The sequence below is a fragment of the Papio anubis genome, chromosome 9 (genome assembly GCF_008728515.1).
Source record: "Papio anubis isolate 15944 chromosome 9, Panubis1.0, whole genome shotgun sequence".
NCBI lineage: Eukaryota > Metazoa > Chordata > Mammalia > Primates > Cercopithecidae > Papio > Papio anubis.
In genome coordinates this window covers 16,291,984-16,310,537 of record NC_044984.1, presented here as the reverse complement: position 1 = coordinate 16,310,537, position 18,554 = coordinate 16,291,984, and the positions used below count along the sequence as shown (strand labels likewise).

At 34.8% G+C, this 18,554-nt stretch overlaps 1 long non-coding RNA gene across 1 annotated transcript in view; it reads right to left on the bottom strand.

Moving 5' to 3' along the window:
• The window catches only part of LOC116268838, a 42,900-nt gene extending 26,718 nt beyond the window's left edge, over positions 1 to 16,182 (bottom strand). The window contains exons 1-2 of the long non-coding RNA XR_004176013.1: positions 15,491 to 16,182; positions 4,249 to 4,339 (exon numbers count right to left, since the gene is read on the bottom strand). This is a non-coding gene — a long non-coding RNA (uncharacterized LOC116268838). The remainder of the gene's footprint in view (positions 1 to 4,248; positions 4,340 to 15,490) is intronic.
• Positions 16,183 to 18,554: the final 2,372 nt, after the last annotated feature.

Sequence of the window (18,554 nt, the reverse complement as noted above, 5' to 3'; positions counted from 1 at the left end):
ACAATGCATTGGTTTTATTTTTTGTTTTAGCCAGCTGTCTTCTAAAGAAATTAGAAATAGCCCAGCCTTCTATTACCTCATCCCACCTTGTTGATGCCAGCTAAGATGGAAATGTAGCTCACCATTGTGCCTGCTTACACAAAAGAGAGGGAAAAAGAATTGGAGCACTGATTAGTCCTAGCTTGCACCACCTTGTTCAGTCTCATTGATGCCAGATTGGGGCACAGGACCATCATCTCTTTTAGTTTTGTTGACATCAAAGTTGAGGGGGACCAAAGTGCTGACTAGACCTGTCTTGTGTGGGCTTTGTTAAGTGTTCCCACTGTTGTGTAGGGGATAGAAGTTCAGTTCCCTGCAGCGTCTCTCCAACATCATCCCATTGTTTGAGCACCTCCTGCTTTTGCCAAACAGAGGATAACAGATCAGTTTCCTACCCAGCCCACCAACACAACTTGGAGAGGGTACTGAATCATAGTGCTTTGCTATTGCAGGGTAAAAGAGATAGGATGAACGATAAGCTATTTATTCCCTTCTGAATCTGGGTGTAGAGAGGTGGTTTCCTTTTTGGTGTTTGACTGGAATTAGCCAGATATTAGCAGGGAGGTTTTCTGTTTTATTAGGCTGCACTTTTCCTGGTCATTTGACTAGGCAGAACAGAATTTTTCTGGAGGTTTTTTTTTTCTTTTTTTAAAACTGTGTATTTTTGTCTGTGTATGTTGGTAGTTCCAGGTTAAAAGTTTCTGAAGTTACCTCTCCTGCTTTCCAAAATATACAGGAAGTAATAAAAATAAAATAAAATAAAAATAAATCCAGAAAACCAGCATGTTGTTCCTTAATCCTTGAAGTCCCTAGACACTTCATCTTCTCTTTTCCAACTTTCAAAAGTTTTCCTATGTTTCTTTTTGTGTTATGTCTAGGGTATATAGTTTTCAGAGGTAGAAACTGGGAGAAATGGAGCTACTCCATCTTGGCCAGAGCTGTAAGTCGTCCTCCAGTTTTGCTATGTTTTTGCTTGGTATAGAATTTTGTATTAATATTTTTTAGTGCTTTAAGATTGCATTATCCCATTATCTTCTGCATTGGGTGTTTTCATTTTTCTCTTCTTTTTTCTTTGTTTCTTTCATGAGAAGTCTGCTCTCATTCTTTCATTGTATGTTCTCCCTCACCTCCCCTGGAACCGAGCTCTCTCAAATATTTTTTCTTCTCCATTCTGCTTTCCTCTCCTTCTCCTTTTTGAAGATCATGTACAGTATATTAGCATGTTTAGCTACAACAGATGTAGTATTGTCACAAAACTCTTGAATACTCTGTCCCTGTTTCTAAATTTTTTTTCTTTTGTGCTTCACTTTAGGTTACTTCTTTTGATCTATTTTCAAGATCAGTAATTATTTCCTTGCTGTGATCTGTCCTTTAATAACCCTATCCAAAGTATAGGATATTCTTCATCTCTGATGTGCTTTTATTATACCTTTTCTTTTTAACTCTTGTTTATAGTTTGTATATCTAATGATGTTTTTCAGTTTTATACGCCATTTCACCTTTGTCACAAAATCCTTTAACATATTATTCATAGCTATTTTAAAGACCCTGTCTGCTAGTTCTAACATCTTGTTCATCTCTAGGTCTGGTTCTGCTGACTGATATGTATCTTGACAGAGTATTTTGTTGTTGTTGTTGTTTCAAAATGTATCAGTGAAAGCCAGAAATTTGTCTGAAGAATAGTAAAAACAGAGGTAGAAATAGACCTACATCTTCTCTATCAGAATGATCATGTGTGAGAATGAATCAACCTAGTCAATAATGGCTCACTTTCATGTTATTTTTGCCCTCAGTGTCCCACAGTGGTGGGATGAAATTTGTCCTCTTACAGACTGCTGAGACTTTGTTCTCAGTATTGGCGCTTCAGTGCCAGAGTTTTTCTAATCTACTCCACTCTCAAGTTTTCTTTGTTGTTGTTTTTGTTTTTTGGCATGGCTGCATCTCACAGAGTTTCATTCTTCATTCCTGATTTTCCCTTATCAATGAACTATTACCTGTTGTTTGGTAGAAGGCAAACGACAGGGGCAATGGAGTCTCTCATTGCACCTGCTTCACTCTTTATCTGGACCAAGACCACTGGACCTCAGCCTCATCATTTGATCTTTCTCAGAATTCCTGACCCTCCTTGCCATGGGCAAACTCAGACTAGTATCAGTGGAAGGTGTTGGATGGGAGCAGATTTCCTATGCATCTCACAATGGTAGCAGACCCCTGCTCTGAATCAAGGCAGGATTCCTGGCACTTGGGGATTTTTGCTCTTCTTCCACAGGTAGATGACATTTTCTTCTACCCCTTCCCAAGGGACATTCCACCTTTTCATTTAGCATTTTTCCCCTATGAAATGAGTGTTCGATGAGTAGATGAGTTCTTAGGACTCTGTGCAACAAGGAGGGCTTTCTCAAGTGTTTTGACCTGACTCCAATCTATGTCATGAGAATCTTGTAAAGATCTACATAAAAGAGCCGATCAATAAATGGGAATTTTGTGTATGTGTTTGGGGGCTCTGAAGGGTTCTGAATGGTCAACCTAACTCACATTCACTTTCAATAATTCTTTCCAATTTCAGCTGTGTCCTTCTTACCTGCTTTTATGGCTCCCAACACTTCCTCCCATGCTTAGCTAATGGTTCGCCCAGTTACATTTCCCGAGGAGTTTATGACTGTTTGGGATCTAGTTTACCTATTTGCCTTGTGACTACTGCTATCTGATGTCTTCACTCTCCAAAAAAAGAAAGGTAATGATTTCATAGATTATACACATTTTCTCAATGGGAATGACATTCTTATTAGGATTGCTATATTCTGTACAGAAGCAAAACTTACCTTTCTGTTAAAACACATTTTTAGCATACTGTGGGTGCCAATATTCTACTAGGTGATTTATTTATGAGCTAATGTTTAATAAGTTAGAAAACTTTAGATAGTAGGTATTGAAAATAAATTTTGCCTACTATTTTGAAAATATTAATTTATTGGATTGATGTGGAATAGCTCATCAAACTGAAGGAGACTGTAAAACCACACTTAGGAAAGAACAGGAAGAAGAACAGCTTCAGGGCTCTTCTTATTCAGAATTAAAGGACATGCTCCATAGAACATGCACACTGTTATCAGGGAGAAGATAAAATTCTAAGTGACTCTCTTCCCAAACTGTAATTGCTGGAGACAAGGTACTCTTGTCAAGAAAGAATAATGAAGGGATAGGCAGGGAAATACAGCCACGGCCACATAATTATTTTATACATTTTCTAATTTATACTAAAATATACAGCATTGATTTCATTCATACATTTACATTTTTTATTTCTCCTTTTGAAGAATAGATCAATAGACACAAAATTGTAACAGTTACATATCCCATATAGTCAAGTGTCAACTAACATTTCATTCAACAACAGAACACATATATGACAGTGGTCTCAAAAGATTAAAATGGAGCTGAAAAATTTCTATTGCCTAGTGACATTGTACCTGTCATAACGGACATTGTAGCTGTCGTAAGTCTTAGTGCAATGCATTGCTCAAGTGTTTGGGGTGATGCTGATGTAAACAAACCTACTGCTTTTCCAGTCATAAAAATATGTATAGTACATAATACTTGGTAATTATAACAGAGGAAACACAGGACACGTGAGCAAAAGAAGGGGGGTGATTCAGGGGGTTACTCTAGTAATTCAGGCAAAAGCAGATGGTGGTTTAAGCAGGGAGATTAAGAGCAGAAGTGCTAATAAGTGGTCTGATTTTAAACATATTTTGAATGCAGACCCAATTGGCTTTGTTGAAAGATTTCATGTGGTAATTGATTGAGAGAGAGAAAAACAACTCCAATAATATTGGCCTGAGCAACTGAAACAATAAAGTTGCCATTTACCAAATTTAAGAAATAAGCAAATGGAATAGATTTGAGGAATAAAATAATGAATTAAGTTTTAGATAAACAAATCTCAAGTTGAGGTGAGAGTTCCACACAGGAAACATAAACTTGGGATTAATCAATCTATAAGTGTATTTAAAGCCACCAGACCAGATAAAATCTCCTTGGAGGTAAGTACCAGAAGGATAGAGGCAATCTGAAGACTGAGATATGAAGCACTCTGGAGATGAAGCAAATCAATAAAAGAGAGTAGAAAGGAGCAGCCAATGAGGTAGAGGTACAAATATGAGAATGTGTTGCCCCTAAAGCTGCTTAAGAAATGCACAGATAACTCACCGATAGTAAAGAATAGAGCAGGTTAGCAGGATGCAGGGAAGTGGGCAGATGTGGTCGCAAGAGTTGTAGAAGTTCCCTCTTCAAATTACTTCTTTTGTGTGCGTATGAAGCAGGATCATCAGGACCATTTGCAAATGGAGATTTAAAGAAAGAAAATAAGATGCAAATAAGATAGAAAGTAATTGTTAACACATACACAAAACAGTGAAATAAAACCTATATATAATATTAAAAATCCCTTCTTTTCAATGAGGCCTTTCATTGTATCTTGCTTAAAATTGTTTATTCTGTGGGATGAAATAATAAATAAATAATAAAACCAGGATACCTGGATTGTAGGAATAATGTATATAACAAAGAGGGGAAAGAGAGAGCAATCAGATGAGAAAGAAATCAAGGGCATCCAAATTGGTAAAAAGGAAGTTAAACTGTTGTTGTTCATGGATGATACGATTGTATACCTAGAAAACCCTAAAGACTCACCCAAGAAGCCCCTAGATTGGATAAATAATTCAGTAAAGTTTCAGGATATCAATGTACACAAATCAGTAGCACTGCTATACACCAACAATGACCAAACTTAGAATCAAATCACGAACTCAATTCCTTTTACAAGAGCTGCAAAAATAAAATAAAATAAAATATTTATGAATATGCCTAACCAAGGAGGTGACAGATCTCTACAAGGAAAACTACAAAACATTGCTGAAAGAAATCATTGTTGACACAAACAAATGGAAACACATCCCATGCTCATGGATGGGTAACATTAATATTGTGAAAATGACCATACTGCCAAAAGCGATCTACAGATTCAATGAAATTCCCACCAAAATACCATTATCATTCACAGAACTAGAATAAATAATCCTAAAATTCATATGGAACCAGAAAGAGAGCCTGCATAGCCAAAGCAAGACTAAGCAAAAAGAACAAATCTGGAGGTATCACATTAGCCAACTATAAACTATACTACAAGGCTATAGTTACCAAAACAGCATGGTATTGGTATAAATATAGGCATGTAGACCAATGAAACAGAATAGAGAACCCAGAAATAAAGTCAAATACTTACAGCCAACTCATCTTCTGCAAAGCAAACAAAAACATAAAGTGGGGAAAGGAAACCTTATTCAATAAACGATGCTAATAATTGGTAAGCACATGTGGATGAATGAAACTAGATCTCTATCTCTTATAGAAAAATCCATGCAAGATGGATAAAAGACTTAAATCTAAGACCCGAAACCATGAGAATTCTAGAAGATAACATTGGAAAAACTTTTCTAGATATTAACTTAAACAAAGAGTTCATCACCAAGAAACCAAAGACCAATGCAACAAAAACAAAAATAGATATATGGGATCTAATTTAACTAAAAAGTTTCTGCACAGCAAAAGAAATAATCAGCAGAATACACAGACAACCCACAGAGAAGGAGAAAGTATTCACAAACTCTGCGTCTGACAAAGGACTAGTATCCAGAATCTACAAGAAACTCAAACAAATCAGCAAGAAAAAAACAAATAATCTGATAAAAAGTGATCAAAGGACATGAATATACAATTCTCAAAAGAAGATATACAAATGTCCAACAAGCATATGAAAAAATGCTCAGTATCACTAATCATCATGGAAATGCAAATTAAAATCACAATGTGATACCACCTTATTGCCATTCTACAAGAATGGCCATAATTAAGAAAAATAGATATTGCCATGCATGAGGTGAAAAGCAAACATTTTTACACTGCTGGTGAGAATCTAAACTAGTACAACCACTATGGAAAACAGTATGGAGATTCCATAAAGAACTACAAACAGAACGACTATTCCATCCATCAATCCCACTTACTGGTTATCTACTCAAAGGAAAAGAAGTCATTATATGAAAAAGACATTTACACACATGTTTTTAGCAGCACAACTCACAATTGCAAAAATAAAGCCTAAATGCCCATCAACATGCCCATCAACCAAAAGTGGATTAAAAAGTGTGGTGCATATGCACCATGAAACACTACTAAGCCATAAAAAGGAATCAAATACTAGCATTCACTGCAACACTGGATGGCATTAGAGACCATCATTCTAAGTGAAGTAACTCAGTAATGGAAAATAAAATATTGTATGTTTTCACATATAAGTGGGAGATAAGCTATGAGGAACCAAAAGCTTAAGAATGATATAATGGACTTTGGGGACTCTGGGAAAAGGGTGGGAGGGGGATGAGGAATAAAAGACTACATATAAGGTATAGTGTACACTGCCTGGTGTATGGGTACACCAGAAATCCCCACTAAATAACTTATCCATGTAACCAAAACCACCTATTTCCTAAAATCTATTGACAAAATAAAGTAAAATAAAATAAAATAAAATAATAAAAGTCATCTGGTTATCATAAACATAAGAAAAAAGTGAGCCAAAGGTAGGCACACACACACAAAAGTAATAAAAATAAAAGAAAAGATGGTAAGGAAGAGAGAAATAAGAAGCCCTGTTGAAGTCAGATAATCCATTACATGAATGATAAGGGTGAAAAGAAATACATGAAAAATGTAATTCAAGAGTCTATAAACCAGTGTGCATAGTTCTGCCTTATTATTTTATTATGACTTGAGTGTTATCTATTAATTATTTCAAGAAAACGCTATTCTTATTAAGCTAATATTTAGAAAATTGAATTTTGAAATTGAGCATACTGCTTTAGATGTAAGTGCAATTTAAATAAGCTATAGATTTCCATCCATTTTAGCTCACATCCACACATGCTTTGAGAAACATTGCCTGTTATATGCTGATTACATGCAAATAGCATACACTGAAGTTATGAGGACCACAATGGGATAAGTGAGCAGGAATTAGGTATATGAGGCAAATTGTTGACTTCAAGTTCTAGATTACCAAGACCCAAGGGATTTATCTACCTGTAATAGTAATCTCTATGTGTGTGTTTTACAGGCCACTTTATTCCATACAAATGCCTAAGATTTCCCATTGACAGGGTTATTTATGTGTACCAGACAATTTCTTTAAACAATGCTTAACACATGATAATTATAAATATTTGCTACTAGGGTTTCAGAAATGAAGGCTAGATTCCATTCTGGGGAACTCACAATATAGGTAGAGTGATGGATAAATTAGTAAACAATTACAAAATGATGACGTAAGTGACATGGTGCTATCATTGATGAGCAGGTGCTAGGTAGCAAAAGAAAAGAGTGAACAGCATAAAAATGATGTGAAAAAGCACAGGAATAAAGAGACAGACTGCTGTAAATCAGAGAACTGCTCATTGTTCTGTATCGTGAACGTGGAGTCCACTCAGTCAGGAGGGCTGAGATATGAGAGGTAGTCAGGGACAAGACGAAGTGAGGTCTCCTGCAGCAGTCTAAGAAAATGAACCTTGACATTGAAAGCAGTGGGTATTCTAAGTCAGAGAATGACATAATGAATTTTATATTTTACAGTGACTACTCTAGTATCACATAGGGGACAATTTGAAAAGCAACAATAAATGGGGCGGAAAAGAAATTAGAAGAGGCTTTTGACAAAATCCAGATCAAAGATGTTGGCTTAAGATGTTTACATAAGACAATGGCAATCAGAATATTTTAAAAACACAATTACTTTTAAAGAATAGGACTGATTGTTGACTGAGCATGAAACTAACAAGATTTGAAATCTAACATGATCACATGTTATTTCCTTTGTTAGAAAAACACAAAAATTAACCAAATAACACTTACAAAAGCAGCCCCTGAATACTGGTCCTGGGGTCAGACTGCACGGTTTATTTGGAAGATTTCTCACGAAGCAGCTGGGTGCACATTCCTACCTCAGTTCTATCGTTTATAAAAAGAAGTCAGAATTTTAATTCTTTGGATTATCGTTAGGATGTAAAAAAAACATAGATGATGTATGTGAGTTAGAATAGTCTCTGGAAATTGAAAAATCTACCACAAATTTTAAGAAATAATGGAATATGGAACACATTTATTACTCTTTGATATAAAAATGACTGTAAAATATATTTTATAATCTCGATTTTGCCAATTTAAAGAGACAGATTCTAATATTGTTACAGGAAAAAAATGTTCAGAATTGTATGACAGATCTTTTCAGCAAGGAACTTCAGAACTAACAATTTAAAATCATCAACTTGAATTTCTTCTCATATAAAACAAATGAAATATTTAGATTAAAAAAACTTTCATGTAGAAATGCTTTGCATATAAATTTTATAATCCAGAACCCTACACTAATTCTTAACCAGTTTATCAGTTCTTAGGCAAAAGAGGTAGGAAGTTCCCAGAGGTCTGGAATTTATTTCAGACATTGTAATTGATCACTTTATATGTTTCATAGTTCATTGCATGATTTTCTCTATATAGTACTACATTGAATTTTATAATAAATGACAAGTAAATAAGCCACAAAAGCAAAAAAATAATTATTCTGTAATTATTATGACTGAGACTTAGTAAAAGGATGACAAATTATAGGAACAAAATAAAGTATATTTTGCTTGCACACTGATAGTATTAAATTATGGATATCTTACAACATTGAGTGTCTTTGTATATGTACACTAGTCTATATTGAGGATCCAAGACAAACATGAAATTGCTGAAAATGTCATTTGATATCATGTATGACACTGATACATGCCAGTCAGGCTTTCCAAGCAAAGTATAACTTATCAGTTGAACAGTGTCAGAAAAGATTTTGAAGACCAGTGTAATCAGATGATTACTATAAATCAGGAAAATAGAATAACAAACATTCAAGAAATTACAAATCTATGAATGGCAAGTTGTCTTTTCTTAATCTTCTCAATGACATTTGGAAGAAAAGTAAGATTTAAGAGATAGAAGTCAAAAGTTATTAGTGTCTTGTGTTAGATTTTTAACAATTCTTTCCTTCAAAGAAGTCAAACAGCTATACAGATATGCGATGGAGAAAACAGTCTCAAATGATAGCTTCCTTGTGTTCAGCAATTCACTATGACAATGCTTATTTTAAGAAGGAAATTCATATCACATTTTTCATCTCTAGGAATGCGGGTACTTCTATCTTCCTAATAACAGGTCACACCCCAAAATATACATTTTTATAATTCCTCCTGCGGAAGATTTGCATTCAACACAGAAATTTAGTAGATGGCACTCAATCTACTAAATGAACACCTGCCTGGTGATCTTTCAAATTCTTTGAGAAAAACTATCATGGAAGAGTTAAGCCTCTTTCTTAGAATCTTAGAACAGTAATTTTGCTCAAAATTGGCTAAGTGTTAACTATTGACTTCTAAATTTTGTTACAAAGGGAAATTTATTCTGCCTACTACCTCTTTCTTACCTACAAATCACACAATAGTGTAAATTGTTTTTTCCATTGTGGTAATTTGTCAAGCAAATGAAATTTCACATTTATATTGATGGTTATGTTACACCAGTTTCACACAATTCACAAGAAAGAAATAATTTGGTTCTTGTTTGATTTACTTAAATTACGGAGTCAACCCAACAACGTATTTTCTTAACGCTAAATTATTTAAATTGATTTAAAAAATTCTAAGGACACATAATGCGCATAGTTACATATACATTGTCCAACAATTTTAATTTCAAGGTTAACGATATATTTTAAAGAGGTGGCCTGGTATTAAGTTTATAAATTGTCATGATTTTTTTTAGGTTAATTAAAATGTCTCAGTTAATGAATCTATTTCTAAACATTATTAATATTTAGTTCTTAATTTTTCTATATCATATATCAAGCACGTTTTTAAAAATATATTTGGTAGAGAATTACATTTCAGGAAGAAAATACTGCTGATGAAGAGTTTTGTTACTATGCATTCATCTTTTACATCATAAGTGAAAATTGCATCCAGGAAAGTAGAGGTTCTCCCCTCAGAAAATTTACATTTTTGGCGCTTGTTTTTATTGTTGTTTACCTTATAGGAAAAAGGTGCTTCATATCATTAATTCTTCAGGTATAACTATATCTCACACTTTTTCTTGAGACTGTGTAGTGACGAGGGACTCCCTGTTCATATTTGATGCAATACTCATTTATGAAGCAACTACTACAAATGTGTGTTATTGTCCTATATTTAATAAGTCTAGATGTGTAACAAGTAGATTGTCTCTCAGAGAACAATTGATTTCATGGAAGAGCAAGACCTTCATATGTGAAATATTCATATTGATGTTGATGCCAAATGAATACTAGCAAATGTAGCTAATATATTTAACATTTCTAGTAAAAGATGCTATTAAGAACAGGGTCAGCTTGCAGAAATTTTCATGGAATTTGATTCTATGACTTGAAACTGATCTGGGAAAAGAGATAGGATAACACAGGCGAAGAGCAGGGAGCAGCATCTTTGGCAGTGGCAATATTATTATTCATGTGCTAGGTAGAATCTGTAAGTGAAGAAACTAGATCCTGTGACATCTATGACAATGTGTTGTTAAGATCTCCTGCTACAGGGAAGATAACTAACTGATGACCCCAGCTGCTGCCCTTCTGGATCTACCATCACATTTGTTCCTGGGTCACGTTTTCCATGTTTTCCAGGCTGCTCTCCCCAGTTACTAAGTACAGTGAACTTACAAGGCAGCCCCACTGCTGTGAGACACTAGGCTCCTTTAAATGGCAACATTGCCGTAAAGATTCCTCATTGGCCCAGTTGCCACTTTCTTGGAAGTACAATGCAATCTGTGATTTTTCTTACCCAATTCTACTTCCTTCCCCTCTCCTGTAGAGGAGTCAGACATGCAGTTCAGTCTGAAGGCTTTCTGCACCCGCTCTGGCTCACTCCTTATCCATCACAGGCATTTCCCTAAATACTTTTCATGCACTTTTAATTCCATCTTGTCATATGCTACTAGGATAACTCAGATACTTCTTGGATAACACAAACTAAAGCAAGCTCTATTCTTAAGAATCAAAATTTTGAGGTTTTAAAAAATTGTATTGCAAACAAACAATTGCAATACAATAAAATTATTGCTCTAGTGAATGTATCATTGAGTCATTTACAAATATTACAGTAAATAAGGGCCCGCTGTAAGTCTAACATAATTCTGAGTCTTGGGGTACAGCAGTCAAATAAAATGCCTGGCATCAATAGATTAAGAGTAGAGTGGGGGATGGAAAAAACAGGTAAATAATGTGTCAGATGTGGATAAATTCGAAGACTTCACCTATAGTAACTGAGGGGTCAAGTCATGCGCACATCTGAAGGAGGATCTTTCCAACCAAAGGAAATAGCAGTTGCAAAGCTTGAGAAGTTTGTTTGAAGTAACTGACAAATAGCAAGGAAACAGTGAGGACAGAGTGAAAGGCAATGCAGGGGAAGAAAGATGTGAAAACTAAAAGGTGGTATCAGAAAACTGACTAGACCCATGAAAGCTATGTAGGTTATTGAGGGGAGTTTGGATTTAATTCTAAGTAAATTAAAATCAATTGATGCATTTGAGCAGAATAGAATATGATTTGGATTATACTTTAAGCAAATCCTTCTGACAACTGTGTCAGGGCAAACACAGAAGTTAAAGGGCTAGGTGAGTAACTACAGCAATGCTCCAGAGAGAAGTGAAAGTGTACAGGCAGTAAGAAATGGTTAAATGCTAGGTGTATTAGAAAAATAGAGTACACGGGATTTTTTGATGAATTGCATCTGGCATGTAAGAAAGAGTCAGGATGATTTCATATATTTTGGTCTGGGTGATTGGTGAAAATGAGTGACTGTTTACTGAAATAGTTAAAAATGGGAAAATGAGAAATAAAAGGGTTGATGGTAGAAATCAAGAATTTGATTTTAGACCTGTGAAATTTTACATACCAATTAGTTGCTCAAATGGCTTTTGAAAGATAAAAAAGTGGACAGCTGAAAGGGGGCAAGGTAATGATGGTGTTGGATTTGGCTGCTCCTCAGGACTTACAACACACTCGTATTTCTCCAGGTGATCTCCAAGATCCTACTCTTCTGTTGCTATTTAATTTGGGTTCAAGTAATAATAAATCATTTCCCCTCTTTCCCCATCTCTCTAACAGCATGTGTATTTCTTCCTACTTGATACCCTTTTTGGGTCATCAAATGGTTCTCCATCTCTTTATTTTGTTATTTGACAGACAAGGGTGACATTAAGCTCCAGGTTTTCAGCAATATAGTGGTTTAAAAAATTAAAATACTGTACTCTCATCTCCTGAAAGCATTAGATGGCATCTCATTCATATCCCATAGCGATACCTGTCAAAAGTCCATCTCCACTGCCCAATTCTCCAGTACCACCAATCTACTCTGAAGCCTATCACATGCCAAACCCTAAACCTCTGCTTTATGCCCTACCTGTAACTAGTAACTATTCTCTCTCTTCTCCATCTGTCAGAAATCTTTGTGACTCTTTCAACACAGCCTTAACTAGAAGTTAAATCTCTTTTTCATAGATTGTACAATATATATAAAAAATAAGTGGCTCTAAAAAAATTCTCTCCCTCAGTGAGTAGTGAGACATATAAAAGAGGGTGATGTGGTGTTGACAAAAAGGCTTTACAGGTAGGAGAAAGGGAGAAATTATTATATCAATATATCTTATCTGTTTCTCATAACAAACTATATTCCCTTATGAATATATGTAGATTGCTGATAAGCAGATAGATGATAGATAATTAAGAGAGAGCCTCTGCTAACATTTAGCACAGTTACTCCAAGTGCCAGTGCTCAAAAAGATAATAACTTCTTACTACAAATGTAATGTCAGTGGAAACAATGAGTGTTCTTAATGAAATATGTGGACCAATAACACCTGGGATCAGGCAATCAGTCCATTTATCACACTGTATGTCAAAGGGTCAGGAGACACTGATTTAGTGCATTTATACCCAGACCTTACCAATAACCATCCTAAGGTAGTATGACTCTGATTTTTGTCAAGATCTTGGATATTGCACAAAGATTGCATATCACTTCTATAATTTTTAAATGCTTTACTCTCAATTATGTTTCTGTCTGCTCTCAGTTTAAATACACTTTTATTCTATTCAAGTGCTTACGAATAGTTATATGAAACTTACTCGGCCGGGCGCGGTGGCTCAAGCCTGTAATCCCAGCACTTTGGGAGGCCGAGACGGGCGGATCACAAGGTCAGGAGATCGAGACCATCCTGGCTAACACGGCGAAACCCCGTCTCTACTAAAAACACAAAAAAATTAGCCGGGCGAGGTGGCGGCGCCTGTAGTCCCAGCTACTCGGGAGGCTAAGGCAGGAGAATGGCGGGAACCCGGGAGGCGGAGCTTGCAGTGAGCTGAGATCTGGCCACTGCACTCCAGCCTGGGCGACAGAGCAAGACTCCGTCTCAAAAAAAAAAAAAAAAAAAAAAAAAAAGAAACTTACTCTATTTCTTTTTGGATGGTGTGTTGTATTAAAATGGAAGAAAAATGACTACATGATGGAATCCACACAAAATCAATGAGTTACAGCCATAATAACTATATCTGCCTCAAAAATGAGCCTTTTGTGTCAACAATTTTTTAAAGTTTTCATTGCACTGCCATTGAATGAGGCTGGAATCTCATACCACTTTAAATATAATCCATTGTTCTTACTGAAATTTGGGGTTGTTTTAAAATCGGAAAGCCCTGTTCTTCTTCAGATCTGTAGCACCCAGGCTATTATTTAAAGTCATATATGAGCTTTCTTCACTGAGGCATAAACGTTGTACTTTACTTATTCTTTACAATAAATATAATATTTTTGTTGATTGTCTTCATTTTCACCATAAGATTGATAAAGGCATTTCTAATTCATTGGGCATAGCATTTTACCACATAAAATTTGCAGTTTCATGTAAGTATTAGGTATAGGTTCCATTATATGTGTGCAGAGTTGTAAATGTCTGCAGCATTTGTTAAATTTTATAGCTGGTCTTGTTCAAAGTAGTCCCTTTGGTTGGAGACTTTGTGTCTAGATATTATCACCATTCATATCTCATTTTACACAGACATGCATATTAGTTTCTGGGTAAAGACAGAATATGCCTTGATTTTTTTCTTCTTTTTTAAAAGTGACATAACTAATTTTGCAATTATTTTAACAACCTTTTATAAATGCTGTTCATATGGAGGTGTTCATATAAATGTGAATTGTAAATGTGATAATACCTTAGGTAATTCAGAATTTCTTTATTACAAATAAAAAGGAAGCCCACAGATTATAGTCAAAAATTAACTTCTCATATATATTTCAGTGGAGTAAAATTATATACTATACTAATTTAACATGCACTTACAATACTAACCTTTTCTCCAGAAAGTTGATATCTAAAGCAATTGAGCCATTTTCTTACCTGTTACTACGCAAGGGGTTCATGATTAGCAAGTTACTACATTCATTCTCTAATTTTTTTCCAAAGCAGTTAACTTCTTTTTTATATTGCTCATCATATTCAGAAGTTCCATAGAAAAGGAGGTGAAAGCTAATCTTAAAAATAGCAACCTATTTATTTTTCTGTTCTTTAATAATCAATAACTATCATTTATTAGCATGACTTCACAAGTAATGTCACACAGAATACTAAGAAATTATAAAATTGAAGTTGGTAATTTCTTACTAATGATGAAAACAATAAATATACGTATAATTTTATGTCATTTCCTAAACCTTTTTTACTCATTTAAACTCTAAAACAATCTTATGAGGTGGGAATTACGAAACAAAGCATTCATCATCTGCATATAATTTGTCCAGTGTTTTTGAATGAACTTCATATGAACATTTGAGGGCCTTCTTCTGAAAATGATGGAATGGCTTGTGGAAGAACAACATTGCCACATAAAACATCAAGAAACACTGCTGAATATATGCACACATAAGAATATTTGAAGAGCAGGCCGAAGCAACCAAGACTTTAGGAACCAGTATTGCAGAATGGGGAGAAGAAACACCAGTGGAAGTAAGCTGACAGTTTGAGACACTCTACTCTGAATGTATCTGCCTTTACTGGATTCAAAACATGAGCCTAAAAACTCAGATCTTGCCTGGGCAGATGTCCACTACTAGCAGATAGAAAGTCCAGGCTGATAGGACTGGAAAATCAAGATCAGAATCTTGAGATGAAAACCTCCCAGGGAAGGATAGAGAACTAAACTTTATGAATTCTGGCTACCCCTTAAGTCATTTTACTAAATTCAGAAGATATTTAGGTAGAATCCTAAAAAGCTTACCAGAAGGCAGAGTTGATGGTAGTCAGAGAATTACCCCAGGAAAGATGCTGCAATGAACAAACACTCCAGGATCTGCCTGAAAAAATATGGAAGGTCTGCTTTGGGAGCAAGAGCAAACCTGGTCCCTTCTAAATTCTGTCCATTACCGGAATACATTGATTAGTACCAATTCAATTTGCCTAAGAGAAGAAAGAGTAAGGCTTCATAGGAGGAAGAACACTTAATCTTTTTGTATAAAATGTTCTGCATTAAATAAAAAACATATAAGCAATTAATAATATAGGATGATAAGACAAAAAATAAAAAAGATAAAAACACCTGCACCAGATTTCACAGTTAGAGGGAAGAGGTCTGAAGAGATGATGAATAATATGTTAAAAGAGTAGAGACTACTAAGAGCATAGATTAAAAATATGAAGAGATGATTCAGAGATTTGGTATAAAATTTTAAAAATCAAATGGAATTAAGAACAAAAAGTAGTAATCTTTAATCAAAAAATCTACTTAAATGCAGATTAGAGAAGAAAGGATTGGTGAACTGAAGACAGTCTAGCACTAAAACGTGTAAACTAAATGCAAATACAATGGAGAATAAGGCCAGACCCAGTGGCTCACGCCTGCAATCCCAGCACTTTAGGTGGCTGAGGTAGGTGGATCACCAGGTCAGGAGTTCAAGACCAGTCTGACCAACATGGTGAAACCCCATCTCTACTAAAAATACAAATATTAGCTGGGCGTGGTGGCACACACCCGTAATCCCAGCTACTCAGGAGGCTGAGGCAGGAGAATCACTTTAACCCAGGAGCCAGAGGTTACAGTGAGCAGAGATCATCCCACTGCATTCCAGCCTGGCGACAGAGTGAGACTTTGTCAAAAAAAAAAAAAAAAAAAAGGCAAATATAGAAAAGAGTATAGGATGCATACAGGGCAGAATATAAAGATTTAACAGTAATACTTGGAGCCTGAAGAGAATTAGGAAAGTGGAACATAGGCAATATTTAAAGTGGCAATAACCAAAAAATATTCAAAATTTAAGAAAGTAATTAAACCATAGATTAAGGAGGTTCTGAGAACACTAATAGTTACAAAAGCAACACCTCAGCATATCTTAAACTGTTGAAAACCAAAGACAAAGATCTTAAAAATAGCTGAAGAAAATATAAAATACTTTCAAATGAGTGACAGAGACATTGATAACTGATGCTTAAGCAAACATGATGAAAATTAAGACACTGAAACAATACATATAAAGTACTAAACAAAAACAACTACCAAACTAGAACTCTACACCCAATGAGAGAAAAAAAAAAACCCTTCAAAGGATAAAGGATAAAGAAAGAGACATCTATATGTCACAAAAAATGAAATTTTATCACTAGAAAAAAAATACTTTAAATTTCATATGGAACCAAAAAGAACCCATATAGCCAAGACAATCTTAAACAAACAAAACAAAAAACAAACAAACAAACAAAAACAAAGCTGGAGGTATCACACTACCTGACTTCAAACTATACTACAAGGCTACAGTAACCAAAACAGCATGGTACTGGTACCAAAACAGATATATAAACCAGTGGAACAAAAAAGAGACCTCAGAAATAATGTCACACATCTACAATCATCCAATCTTTGACAAACGTGAAAAAAACAAGCAATGGGGAAAGGATCCCTATGATGGTGTTGGGAAAACTGGCTAGCCATATGCAGAAAACTGAAACTGGGCCCTTCTTTACCACTTATACAAAAATTAACTAAAGATGGATCAAAGACTTAAACGAAAAACTTAAAACTATGAAAGCCCTAGAAGAAAACCTAGACAATACCATTTAGGACTTAGGCACGGACAAAGTCTTCATGACTAAAATATCAAAAGCAATGGCAATAAAAGCCAAAATTGACAAATGGGATCTAATTAAACTAAAGAGCTCTGCACAGCAAAAGAAACTATCATCAGAGTGAACAGGCAACCTACAGAATGGGAGAAAAGTTTTGCAATCTATCCATCTAACAAAGGGCTAATATCCAGAATCTGCAAGGAACTTAAACAAATTTACAAGGAAAAAAAAAAAAAACCTCAAAAAGTGGGTGAAGAACATGAACAGACACTTCTCAAAAGAAGACATTTATAGGGCCAACAAACATATGAAAAAAAGCTCATAATCACTGGTAATTAGAGAAATGCAAATCAAAACCACAATAAGAGACCATCTCATGCCAGTTAGAATAACAAGCATTCAAGAAATTACAAATCTATGAATGGTAAGTTTTCTTTTCTTAATCTTCTCAATGACATTTGGAAGAAAAGTAAGATTCAAGAGACAGAAGTCAGTAAAGTTATTAGTGTCTTGTGTTAGATTTTAACAATTCTTTCCTTCGAAGAAGTCAAACAGCTACACAGATATGCGATGGAGAAAACAGTCTCAAATAATAGCTTCCTTGTATTCAGCAATTCACTATGACGATGCTTATTTTAAGAAGGAAATTCATATCACATTTCACATCTCTAGGAATGTGGGTACTTCTATCTTCCTAATAACAGGTCACACCACAAAATATACATTTTCATAATTCCTCCTGCTGAAGATTTGCATTCAACATAGAAATCTAGTAGATGGCACTCAATCTACTATTAGAATTTAGAATCTTTCAACAATTACAATTTAGAATCTCTCAACAGTAATTTTGTTCAATACTGGGAGTGTTAACTATTGACTTCTAAATTTCATTTCTAAGGGAAATTTATCCTGCCTACTACCTCTTTCTTATCTGCAAATCATGCAATAGTGTAAATTGTTTTTTCCAGTATGATAATTTGTCAAGCAAATGAAATTTCACATTTATATTGATGGTTACATTACACTGGTTTCACACAATTTGCAAGAAAGGAATGATTTCGTTATTATCTGATTTACTTAAATTATGTAGTCAACCTAACAACGTATTTTCCTAATACTAATTACTTAAATTGATTTAAAAAATTCTAAGGACACATAATGCACATATTTACATATACAAACATTGTCCAACAATTTTAATTTCAAGGTTGATGATATATTTTAAA